The sequence below is a fragment of the Cryptomeria japonica genome, chromosome 7, assembly GCF_030272615.1.
Source record: "Cryptomeria japonica chromosome 7, Sugi_1.0, whole genome shotgun sequence".
Lineage (NCBI taxonomy): Eukaryota > Viridiplantae > Streptophyta > Pinopsida > Cupressales > Cupressaceae > Cryptomeria > Cryptomeria japonica.
Genome location: NC_081411.1, coordinates 64,103,073 through 64,114,324, shown reverse-complemented (window position 1 = coordinate 64,114,324; position 11,252 = coordinate 64,103,073). Strand labels below are relative to the sequence as shown.

Below are 11,252 nucleotides of genomic sequence, written 5' to 3'. Positions count from 1 at the left end.
TATATATATCCCCAATCTCTCTCGCTCTCAAACACAGGCACTTCCCCCCTCTTTCTCCCAATTGCAAACATAACATGAGCCTATTGGTAATGGATTTTTCTTATCTTCTTGATTCAGAGGTTTTATTTCAATCATGTTTGGATCCCTATAAGTAGATACACAATTGATTCAAATTAAGCTATCACTTCTCCTCTAATACCTTTGTCTCACAAACAACATCACTTTCTAAATGGCAGGGTACCAATTAACCTCTTGTCCTACATAAGGTATTAAAAAATAGACCATTTTTTCCCTAATTGACCTCTAACAACTATTCGGCATACCCATTGCACACCAATGGCTTTGTTTTTCGTGCGCTTCCCTCTCTGTAAATCATAAATGGCTTTGTTTTTCGTGCATGCAAATCTTTAAATAATCCATTGACTACAAAAAAAAGCAATAGGCAGTTAGTTTTATGGCTTAGGAATAAATACACAGTTGCTTGGAGAAATGTGACATTGGAATTATGGAATTATAATTCATATTTCTTTGGGAGAAACAAATATTAATAAAAAATAAACACACCGTACTTGGGTGAACTAAACTTTTAATATTATAATTTGGGCCTGTGATTTTCAAGATTTTTCATGTAACATATCTGTTGCTTTTAGAAGCTTATTTATCAATTACCTAAATATTTTTTAAGTACTTTTTAGAAATATATATTTAAAATGGTATTATAATTTATTTTATTTATTATTTTGTTAGAGCAATAAACATGGATAGAATTTTAATATTATGTATTAGATATTTAGTTAAATTTATTATTAAAATATATATTAATTTTATATATGATTAAAGTTATAATTATATTTATTATTTTATACTATATAATATTAATTTAATGTAATATATATTAACTTATGATATTATTTTAAATTGATCCATCTATAATTTAAACTACAAGAATGAATACAATTAAATTAGGATGTAATCTATAAAATGAATACATAACTAAATTACAAATATATAGATGTTAAATATTATATAAGTGACATAATAAAAATAATAACAATTAAATAATAAGTATATATAGATAGTAATTTTTCATCTCAATTCTTTCTATAGCATGTTTGAGTTTTATCTAATTTGTAAGAAGTTACTAATTCATAATGAAAACTACAAGATCAAACCAATTATATTATACCGAGAAAGAGAAACCGAGCCAGGACCAGGAGCTAGGCCAGCAGTCGCTATGCATTTCTAATCAAGTGATGCATTTGGATGTCTTGCCTCCCAACCTCGTTCATTCATTAAGAGCTACTGATTATAAATTATATTCTGCGTGCTGCTATCTATCCCTTGGTCCAGCTTGCCTTCCATCGAGTTATATTATTCTCCTTCCGACACTATACGAACTCGAGTTATATCATTATATTATAGTTGTTCGGCTTGCCTTCCCGGTAATAGTAGAAAAGGAGGATGGTTGAAACTAAACTCTATTATTGTATTGCCTTCGATCAACCTTTCTTGGGTGGGAAAGAAAGTTACTCCCTATGAACCTGTTGAACTAGTCTACTCAATTTGAAGAGTCCTTCAACCTGTTTCTCAATGTTTGGAAAGAAAGAATGTTAGACTAGGAAAGAGCTTTCATTTGTTGGGCTAGCCACCACCTTCATGTTAGGCCAGCCACCACCAGGCGGGTCCCCAAATCTTATCCTCGTTGAGTTGTTTGAATTCTCCAACTAATCGACTATCGAGTTCCACTAATCTAGCTCGAGCATGCTTTCATTGAGTCAAGAAGATGAGAAAATATTGAAGGCAACTCCTTAATTAGGCCATCCCTCATCGAGGGTGAAGGAGTAGGGGCTCGCCCGATAGCTCCTTTCCATTGGACTTGACTTTCTTTCTTTATGTATGAGATAACTTTCTCAAATTATATTTCAAATTAATGAGCATAATCTATTAAATGTATATTACATCTAATATTTATGTAGAACATTTATAATTTTATATAATAAATATAATTTAATTATTAAAATATAAATATTATTACGTACTGAGTTATAATTATTTATGATAAAATACAAGAGATATTAGACATTATTTCGTCCTTTTGATCAATTAGACATTATTATGTACTGAGTTATAAATATTTATGATAAAATACAAGAGATATTAGGTTAATCTAATGGTATGGGAAGGATAACGAAGAAGCATAGATCCATGAGCTTATTCTTTGTGTGATCCACCTTGAATTGGGCAAGCAACATGATTCAAATCATTTTACATCTCTTTTAGAGTAGGATGAGTCATTGATTTAGAAAGTTAACTTGTTCCACTTCAATACATGAAACATCTCTCTCTTTCTCCCTCTCCATTTTCCTATACCTCTATATCTACATCTTTTTGCATCTCTATATCTCCATATTCCCTCTTCCATCTCTCTCCATCTCTATCTCATTATCTCTACATCTCTCTCTACTCTTGCCTACATCCTCTCTAGCTCTCATTACATATCACTTCATGTCTCCCTCTATGTATTTCTATCTCATCTCTATCTATCCTCTCTCCCCTCTCTCTACATTCCTCCCTCTCCTTCACCATCTCCATCTCCATCCTCTCTCTCTCTCTCTCTCTCTCTCTCTCTCTCTCTCTCTCTCTCTCTCTCTCTCTCTATTGCAAACATAATTCGATCCTATTGGTAATGGACCTTGATTATCTTCTTGATTCAAAGGTTTTCTTTTATTCATGTTTCGATCCATGTAAGTGGATGCATAGTAGATTTGAAGCTATCACTTCTTCATTAAGGAACCTTTTGCACAAACAATATTATTTGCTAAATGATCTGCTAATTGATGTCATATATTATGTACAAATTTATACATAAAATAGACCAATTTTTTTCCCAAATGAGCTTCCATACCTCTTCGGCGTACCCACTGCACACAAAGGTGCAATTGCTAGTTATATTAGCATTTAATATTATCTTAAAGATGGAGATTGACAAGGTATTTGCATTATTATTTTTAAGGATAGTGGACATGCACCCCAAACTCATTCATATAAATATAAACTTTCCATGTTTAAAAATTTGTATCACATTAAATGATAGTATTAAATTACTTTAATGAACAATATATTTTTATACCATTTTCCAACATACATTAATTATAAATTTTTAATATATACACACAATTTTAAAAAAAACAAGAATAAAATGATAAAATTGAATAGACAAATTTGTTTTAAATATCACAAATTATATTGAATAAAAAAATAAAAATTAATTCAACTGATTTTAACAAAGTAATTTTTAAAAGTTTTTATTTTGTACACCATAATATTATGTCATTAATTTTTTTATAGACTCCAACACCATCTATCATAAATGGAGCAACTAATGTGAAGTCAGGCTTGAAGTTCCACACTGGCGCACCTCAGACTTTTGAATCTAATATAAATACGGATTTCATTAAAAGGAATTCGAGGAATCAGTCTCCATCAATCTAAAATAAAGTAAAATAGAGTGAAAGATAGTGGGAATTGTCAGTTTTGTCTGCTTCGTGCAAATTTATGTATAGTCAATTTTAGCTTCAATTATTTTTGAGTTGTCAAAATCTAATCGAGCTGATTTCGTGTCGTGTTTGGATTCAAGAATATTTTTGTGCAAGATGTGACATTTAGTCACTTCAATTACATACGGATTCCACAAAGATTTGCCAGTGTGATAAGGAATCCTAGAAATCTATTTCCATCGACATAAAATACAGTAAAAGCCAGATGTAATCCAGTATATAAATCAGAGAACTGGTCAAAAGATGGCATCATGCATTGGATCGACCAGGGAAAAAAATCAGGAATTGACCGGGTGAAATATGTAATCCATTACAAAAACCCGGAAAGGGACATTCATTCTTATCTCCTCCGTGCTGGGGCAATTTTGATTGGGTCAAAGATGCCGTCATGTTCCACCAAAATGAAGGGAGCTGATGCCCAACTATGGCAAGAGTCTGGTGTCACAGTGATAAGGAATTCAAAGAAGCGATCGCCATCAACATAAAATAGAGTGTGAAAGGCAGACGGAATATAGAACCTATATAAAACAGGGAATGTGGTAAAATGTCACACTCCACCGTCATGAATGGACCCCACTCCCACACACATCGAAGCAAGCGCGTTTTGTCGTTTATCAGCATCATATATTGTCAAAATCTTACGGAAAAGATTTTTTGTCTTTTATGATTATGGTATTTGGAGCCAAGTGTTTTCTGTACAAGATGGAACATAAAGTCGGTCCAATTAGAGAGATTCCCTTGAAATGGTTATCTCGTGTCATTTAGTGGTAAGGATTGTCTCGAGAATTACATTTACGGACCAAGGGATCAGTAACGTCTGGTAAGAAGACTATATAACTTAAAAGTGACGATATTCCATGTTGAGAAGGGAAAAAGAGAATTAGGGGAAAGGACCCAGTAGTTGAGCATGTACCAATTATTGTGAGGGTTGTTGATACCTTTTGTTCCAATAATTGTACAAATAAAAACTATTCTTTGAAAAAAAAAAATATCATTTTTTGTGTCTTTATATATCAATAATTGCAATACATCAAATCAGTTTGAATTATTATGGCATGTATCATTGATTTACTAAATTCCATGCAACTATTAAACAAAAAACATTCAATACATGTTTCACATTAAATAAATTAAAACAACATTCCTACAACTCAGCACACTTTTGATGTGATATAAAATACAGTTGTAAAATGATTATATTAATAGTTGTACAATTTTATAAAACAAATATAAAATATTGTATTACAATTTGTACATTTTTACATGATAAAGTGTCAAATCACTGATATTTGGTTGACCAACTTGTGAGGCAAAACAGTGCCATCACTCATTCACAATTGTTCAACTTTTCATCCTCTAATAGCCAGCTTCTGAATATAAATGTTCAGATTCTAGTTTGCAACCACCAAATCTGGGACCTGAAACATTAAATAGAGCAATTGTGAGGCTCTCCATTCGATTGAAAACAAACAATTAATGCAAAAAAAAATTTTAATTTACCTCCCATAAATCCACCTCATGTACTCATCCAATAGAAATGCAGAAATCCATACCCACGGATCAAGCAAGATCATAAAATGGCCATAGATCAAGCAAGATCAAAAAATAGCCACAGATCAAACAAATCAAATAAGATTTAAAAAAATGAGGGAAAATGTCATATTAATGTAGCTTACGATGAAGGAGAGTTTTTACATTCCTCCTTTGTTCAGTGCATACAACCTTTGTTCAAAAAACTTACATACATTACTTCTTGCTGACTTCTTGCTGCAGACCTTTGTTCAGTGCATACATAAATTGCAGGTTTTTTGTTTGTTTATATAATTTCTGACTGTGTGTTATCATAAAATACAGATATTTTGGTTTTTTGTTTGTTTATATAATTTCTGACTGTGTGTTATCATAAAATACAGATATTTTGTTTTTGTCTGTTTATATAATCTCTGACTGTGTGTTGTCATAAAATACAGGTATTTTGTTTTCACTACTGTATGGTTGGCACTGTGCTAGCATAAATTCCAGGTACACTCACACTCACATTCCTCCTTTGTTCAGTCAATCCTCATATATCTATTTCATTACTGTTCAGTTGACGTGTTCTTACTACTGTTTAGTTTCACAGTATACATATATATTATTATAAGTGAACTATTTCATTACTGTTCAGTCAATCCTCATATATCGACTTCATTACTGTGCAGTTGACGTGTTCTTACTGCTGTTTAGTTTCACAGTATACATATATATTATTATAAGTGAACTATGGAATATATGCAGATATATATATAATAATATATACGTATACTGTGAAACTAAACAGTAGTAAGAACAAGTCAACTGAACAGTAATGAAATAGATATATGAGGATTGATTATATATATATATATATATATATATATATATATATATATATATATATATATATATATATATATATATATATATATATATATATATATATATATATATATCTGCACACATACATACAGATGTGTATATATCTGCATACATAATATATCTGCACACATACATACAGATGTGTATATATCTGCATACATAATCTATTTCATTACTGTTCAGTTGACTTGTTCTTACTACTGTTTAGTTTCACAGTATACATATATATATATATATATATATATATATATATATATATATATATATATATACACACATTATTCTTAGTTACAAGATATATATATCTGCATACATACATATATCTGCATATATTCCATAGTTCACCTATATATATCTGCATACATACATATAGATGTGTTGTCATAAATTGAAGGTATTTTGTTTGTTTATGTAATTTTTGACTTAGCACAGATCAGATTTAATTGTTATTTTATGCTTTTTAATTGTTATTTTATGCTTTATTGTTATTGAAAGAGTAAATTAGATGGTTTATATAAATTAGCACATCTTGTAGCTAGAACTAAACAAACTTAGACATAGCTACATTTTTTAACTACAAAAAGAAAACAAATATTGGAATGGTATCAAATAATGGCTGACAAAGAAGCATAAACAGAGAGAGCAGAAGAATACATGCAGGTGAAAGAACTAGCAAAATTAAACAAGTCAAGGGAAAAAGTCTTCTCTTCTGAGCATTTGAGGAGGTTGTAGCACCCTTCAAATAAGAAATGGAAAACATCAAATATATTTTGCAAATGTCAAGAATGGAACTTCTCAAATAATCTTACCACTTCCAACACCTCAGCATTCATCAAGACAACACACAAATATGGTAAATAAACTTCAGCCCAGTCCTAGTCAGATGACCTCACCATTAAAATAAATGGATAATGATAATAATTCAATTTCATTATATTGATATTATCAGAATATTTTTTTATCAAAAAATAGTAAAACAAAGTGCAAAACTTTTGGATAAGCAAGTACATACAGCCATAAATTGTAAGAAAAAATAGAATTAGGTCAGTGTGGTGCAACTGCAAACTATAAAGGAATAAGCAACAGCTAAACCAGTCCATTTTTTAATTTTTCAGACTCATCATATAAGTGCAGACCAGTTTGATGACAAATTCAAAAGAAGTCTGAATAAGATATTATGGAGTCTTTGTAAGAGTCAGCTGTTTGTCCTGAAACACCATCCTACACATAGGCCTATGATGCAATTTGAGAAACTGAAGAGCTTAATCTTTATTAAATCAGATATGTCCACTAAATTACAATAAAATTATGAATATCTCATTAGAAGGTTAAATATAATTTGACTGATGGACAAAAGCACTGGTGAGAAGTAAACAGAAAAAGAACTTTATGCACCTCAATTGATGACCGCTATATAGTGTAATGTTATTTTTTTATCAATACTAGGATTCCAAAATTTATCCACTAATTTGCAGTCCATTTAATTTCTAAATTTTTCTTTATTTCGAGTATTTGTTTTTTGATTTTTCATCACAAACAATTCCAACTGCCATCATCTCTATGCATGTTACCTCTGTTTTATCTGGAATTCTAATCAGATTGTACTACTCTGTGCCCCTCTCAACACAACTCGCTGTTGGTCTCTGGAGATAATATTTCTGTTTTACTCTCTCTTTTGTTAATAAGCATTGTAGGGCACGTTGTCCATTGCAATTTGGTGGAGCTGTAAGGTCAGACCCCAGCCATTAAATCACCAAAACGTTCCAGGTTCAAAATCTGCCAGCAATGCCAAAGAATCTTCAACCATGATTCTTCAACAGAAAAACAGCACTCTAGGTTACAGAAGTTCTTGACCTTAAGCAAACTAGATGTCCATACGACGTACGATGGCAAGTTGGAGAAACATAAGACCCTAACGCTGTATGGAACAAACAAGTAACAATGGAATCTTATCTGGTCCTATAGTTGTTACTCAGACAAAAATTTAGTTGATTTCAAACAGTTGTCCATCACAATTTGTGAGCAGGCAGTAAATTGGCAGCTGTAAATGTAATGGCTGTAATTGTCCCAGCTTCACCATATAAAAAAATTAATCACAAATCAGTCACCATGTTAATCAATGTCTCCAAAAAATAACACAGCCAATTACCCTGCTATCCCCGATTTATTACAAATCGGTTCCCATATTAATGAATATCTCCAAAACCTAAAGTTCGATGAAAAATACAAGTGGACAGCTGTTGTAATAATTCCAATTACCCCTACGTTTTACAATCCATCCTAAAACAGTCACACATTGATTACTCTGTCCGGAATATGGATCTGGACAGAAAATACAATTTCCTCTCACCCTTACGCAACATCTTCTAAATTAACAAATACCATACCCACAAGCTATTCTAGGAAGAAAGAGCCAAACTCCACAATTCAAGTGATAAGCGAAACAAAAACAAATCCACCCAGAGCATTTCACTAAATTCACCAGGATTAAGTTGCCTCATTATTCCCCCTAAAAATAATCAAATACATTGCACAGATTTTGCCACAATTGAGCTAATTAGGCATTTGCTTTACCTATGCAAATCCATAAAAAATAATATAACGGGAAAACCCATAATTTAACTAAATTAGAGGATAGTCTTCCAAAACTCCAAATATATAACCCAGATCCGCCATTCACAACCTCTTACTCAGTTTGCTCTGAGCAGGGCATACACAATCCTACCCTTCCAACCCATAATTTATAAAAACAAATTGATTCAATTAAAAAAACCCAAACCTTTTATATATACGAAACAATTGGGTCACAAAATTTCAGCAGAACTAAGAGAATTCTACAAGCATCCCTCTGTCTGAAGCTATTTTACGGGTACGATTAATTAGGAAAGTCAATTTTAATTTGGGTATCCTTAATGAAGAAGATTTTTGGCAAGTAACTAGCAAATTTGTAACCCTAGCCAAAGATTTTTGGCAAGTAAATAGCAAGAAGAATGCATAAAACGAGACAAAAATAAACATCATGAAATTTGTAACCCTAGCCAAAGCTTTTTGCCAGGTAAATAGCCTTATGCAGAGGAAAATGACAGGTAAAGATGAAAAAGATTGCACAAATGTTTGTATTCAAACATGGGTCGTTGCCCCGTAAGATCTATAAAGACCTTACCTGCTCGAAAGGGTTGCAAACCATTTCATTTCTTGTGTCAACAGACACAGTTGCAAACTGTAGGGATCCATACCACCATACGAGCCATGTCGTCGACATTGTATGTGGAACGCCGAGGAGAAAGCTGCAAAACATAAAATACAGTCAAGAAGGATATCATGTAGAAAACAGTCAAAATGACATACGGTTGTAAAATGACATACCACGTCTCTGAATGCCGTGCCCTGGTCGCTCTGGTTGCCACGTCTATGGATGCCCTGGCGTGGTCGTTCTGGTTGCCACGTCTCTGTTCATGGTAGCTCCTGTGGCGGCAGAAGATGCAGCGTTTGGGGAAGGCTGTGGAGGATAGAAAAGATTAGGGTTGAAAATGTTTGCCTATTCGATGAGTGAAAAATGGATATGATTTAGTTTTATTTAGGTTTTAGTTTTTATTCATTCACTTATTTAATAGAAAATGTTTGCCTATTCGATGAGTAAAAAATGGATATGATTTAATTTTATTTAATTATTAATAACATGATGTACAATTATATAATGTTAATTGTTTTCATATGTGTTAGGGGGTGAATTTTTTAGGTGACAATATGTTCAACTATTAGGCTAAAGGTAACTAAAGACTGGGTGTGCTAATTCACTATGATTGGTAGGGGGTCAAAAATGGTCATTTTGAACACTTTTTATAAATGCGTTTAAAAAACATATCAAAAATGATGATGACGACCCGAAACCTTAGTTATAAGTAGTTAACTCGTCATAGAAGGTGCTATAAAAAATTTAGACGTTTTCGACATTGTTATGTCGACTTTTGAAAAGCGCGAAGTTAGGGTGCACGACTACTGGGTCCTTTCCCCTAGAAATCCATGATTTAAATCTATTGTTAAGATTTATATTTATTTTTATTTTGTTTTATAGTTTTTTTAAGGGTTATTTATTACAAATTCTAATTGAAACAGTACATTTTAAAGCATAAGTGTTCATTTAAATCGTTAAATGATTTTTCAATTGATTGATTAGGGGACCTTTATTAAGGCTATATTATAATGAGTAATTCAATTTGATCATGATAGACATGTAGATAAGCATGACGCATCTCTTATTGGATAGTTGCATTTTAAGACCTTGAAAATGCTACTTCTTTCACATAATTATCTAAATCTCTTCATAATTCATTGCTTGGAGCATCCTTTGATACATAGGGTCTTCATGGCTTAGTAGTACTATGATTTCCCCTTCTAGTTCTTCACAGTGTCCATCTTATCCCCATCCATGCTCTCTCCATCTTTTATTGACCTTTCATTCCCTCGTCCCATGATAAACCCCTTCATAGTGCTTACTTCTTACATTGCCACTTCTAATGCGACCACCCCAACCTCTCATGTTCCTTCCTCTGATATTATTTTCACCTCTTCTTTTACTATTGTGTGACTTATCTCTCATCCCACTAGTTTCATTCCCTCCTCTATTCCCTACTAATGTTATAATCAATGATTTTTTTAGTGGGTAATATTCGCCAATTGGCTATTTTAAAAAATTTGGAAATCAAAATTTGGCTAATAGTTCAAGTTTTAAGGTGACCTAAATCGCCACATTTTTTTACAAAATTTTATTTTAGTCTTATTTAAATTGCTAAAGAGTTTATTTTATTAAATTTTTAAACTCTAAGATTCACCAAAATATTCGATACATGATTGGATCAGATTCACCAAAATTTTAGTTTTTATTATAAAAAAAATTAATTAATTTGCCAATATTACATCATAATTATTAGTTACTTTAGGGTTTTATCAACAATATTTAGTTGTCATCATTGATTCAAAATATAATCTAATGACCATCGTTGCATTCCATGAGGTAAATTATACCTACAAGTTGTAATGCTCATGGGGGTTGAGTTGCTTTTCAATTGTTGACCTCGATGCAAATCAATGGTATAAAAATAACTTTAGGCCCCATGAGTATTACAAATTATAAGTACATTTTATTTAACAAAATACAAACAAAGCTATTAGATTACTTTAAATTAATGGAGTAACTAAATTAAGTAGTACCTACCCTTTAAATGCATTAATGATTTCCACCTTAGGCCTCTACTTTTCTATAAGATTTTTCTTTTTTAATAAAATTAAATTTGCAAT

At 31.7% G+C, this 11,252-nt stretch overlaps 1 long non-coding RNA gene across 1 annotated transcript; it reads right to left on the bottom strand.

Annotated features, from left to right (window-relative positions):
- Window positions 1–4,614: 4,614 nt before the first annotated feature.
- On the bottom strand, window positions 4,615–9,613 carry LOC131857198 (uncharacterized). Its single transcript, XR_009358597.1, has 3 exons — window positions 9,321–9,613; window positions 9,118–9,241; window positions 4,615–4,975 (listed from the first exon to the last, which is right to left on the bottom strand). It is a non-coding gene; the product is annotated as an uncharacterized LOC131857198 (long non-coding RNA).
- Window positions 9,614–11,252: the final 1,639 nt, after the last annotated feature.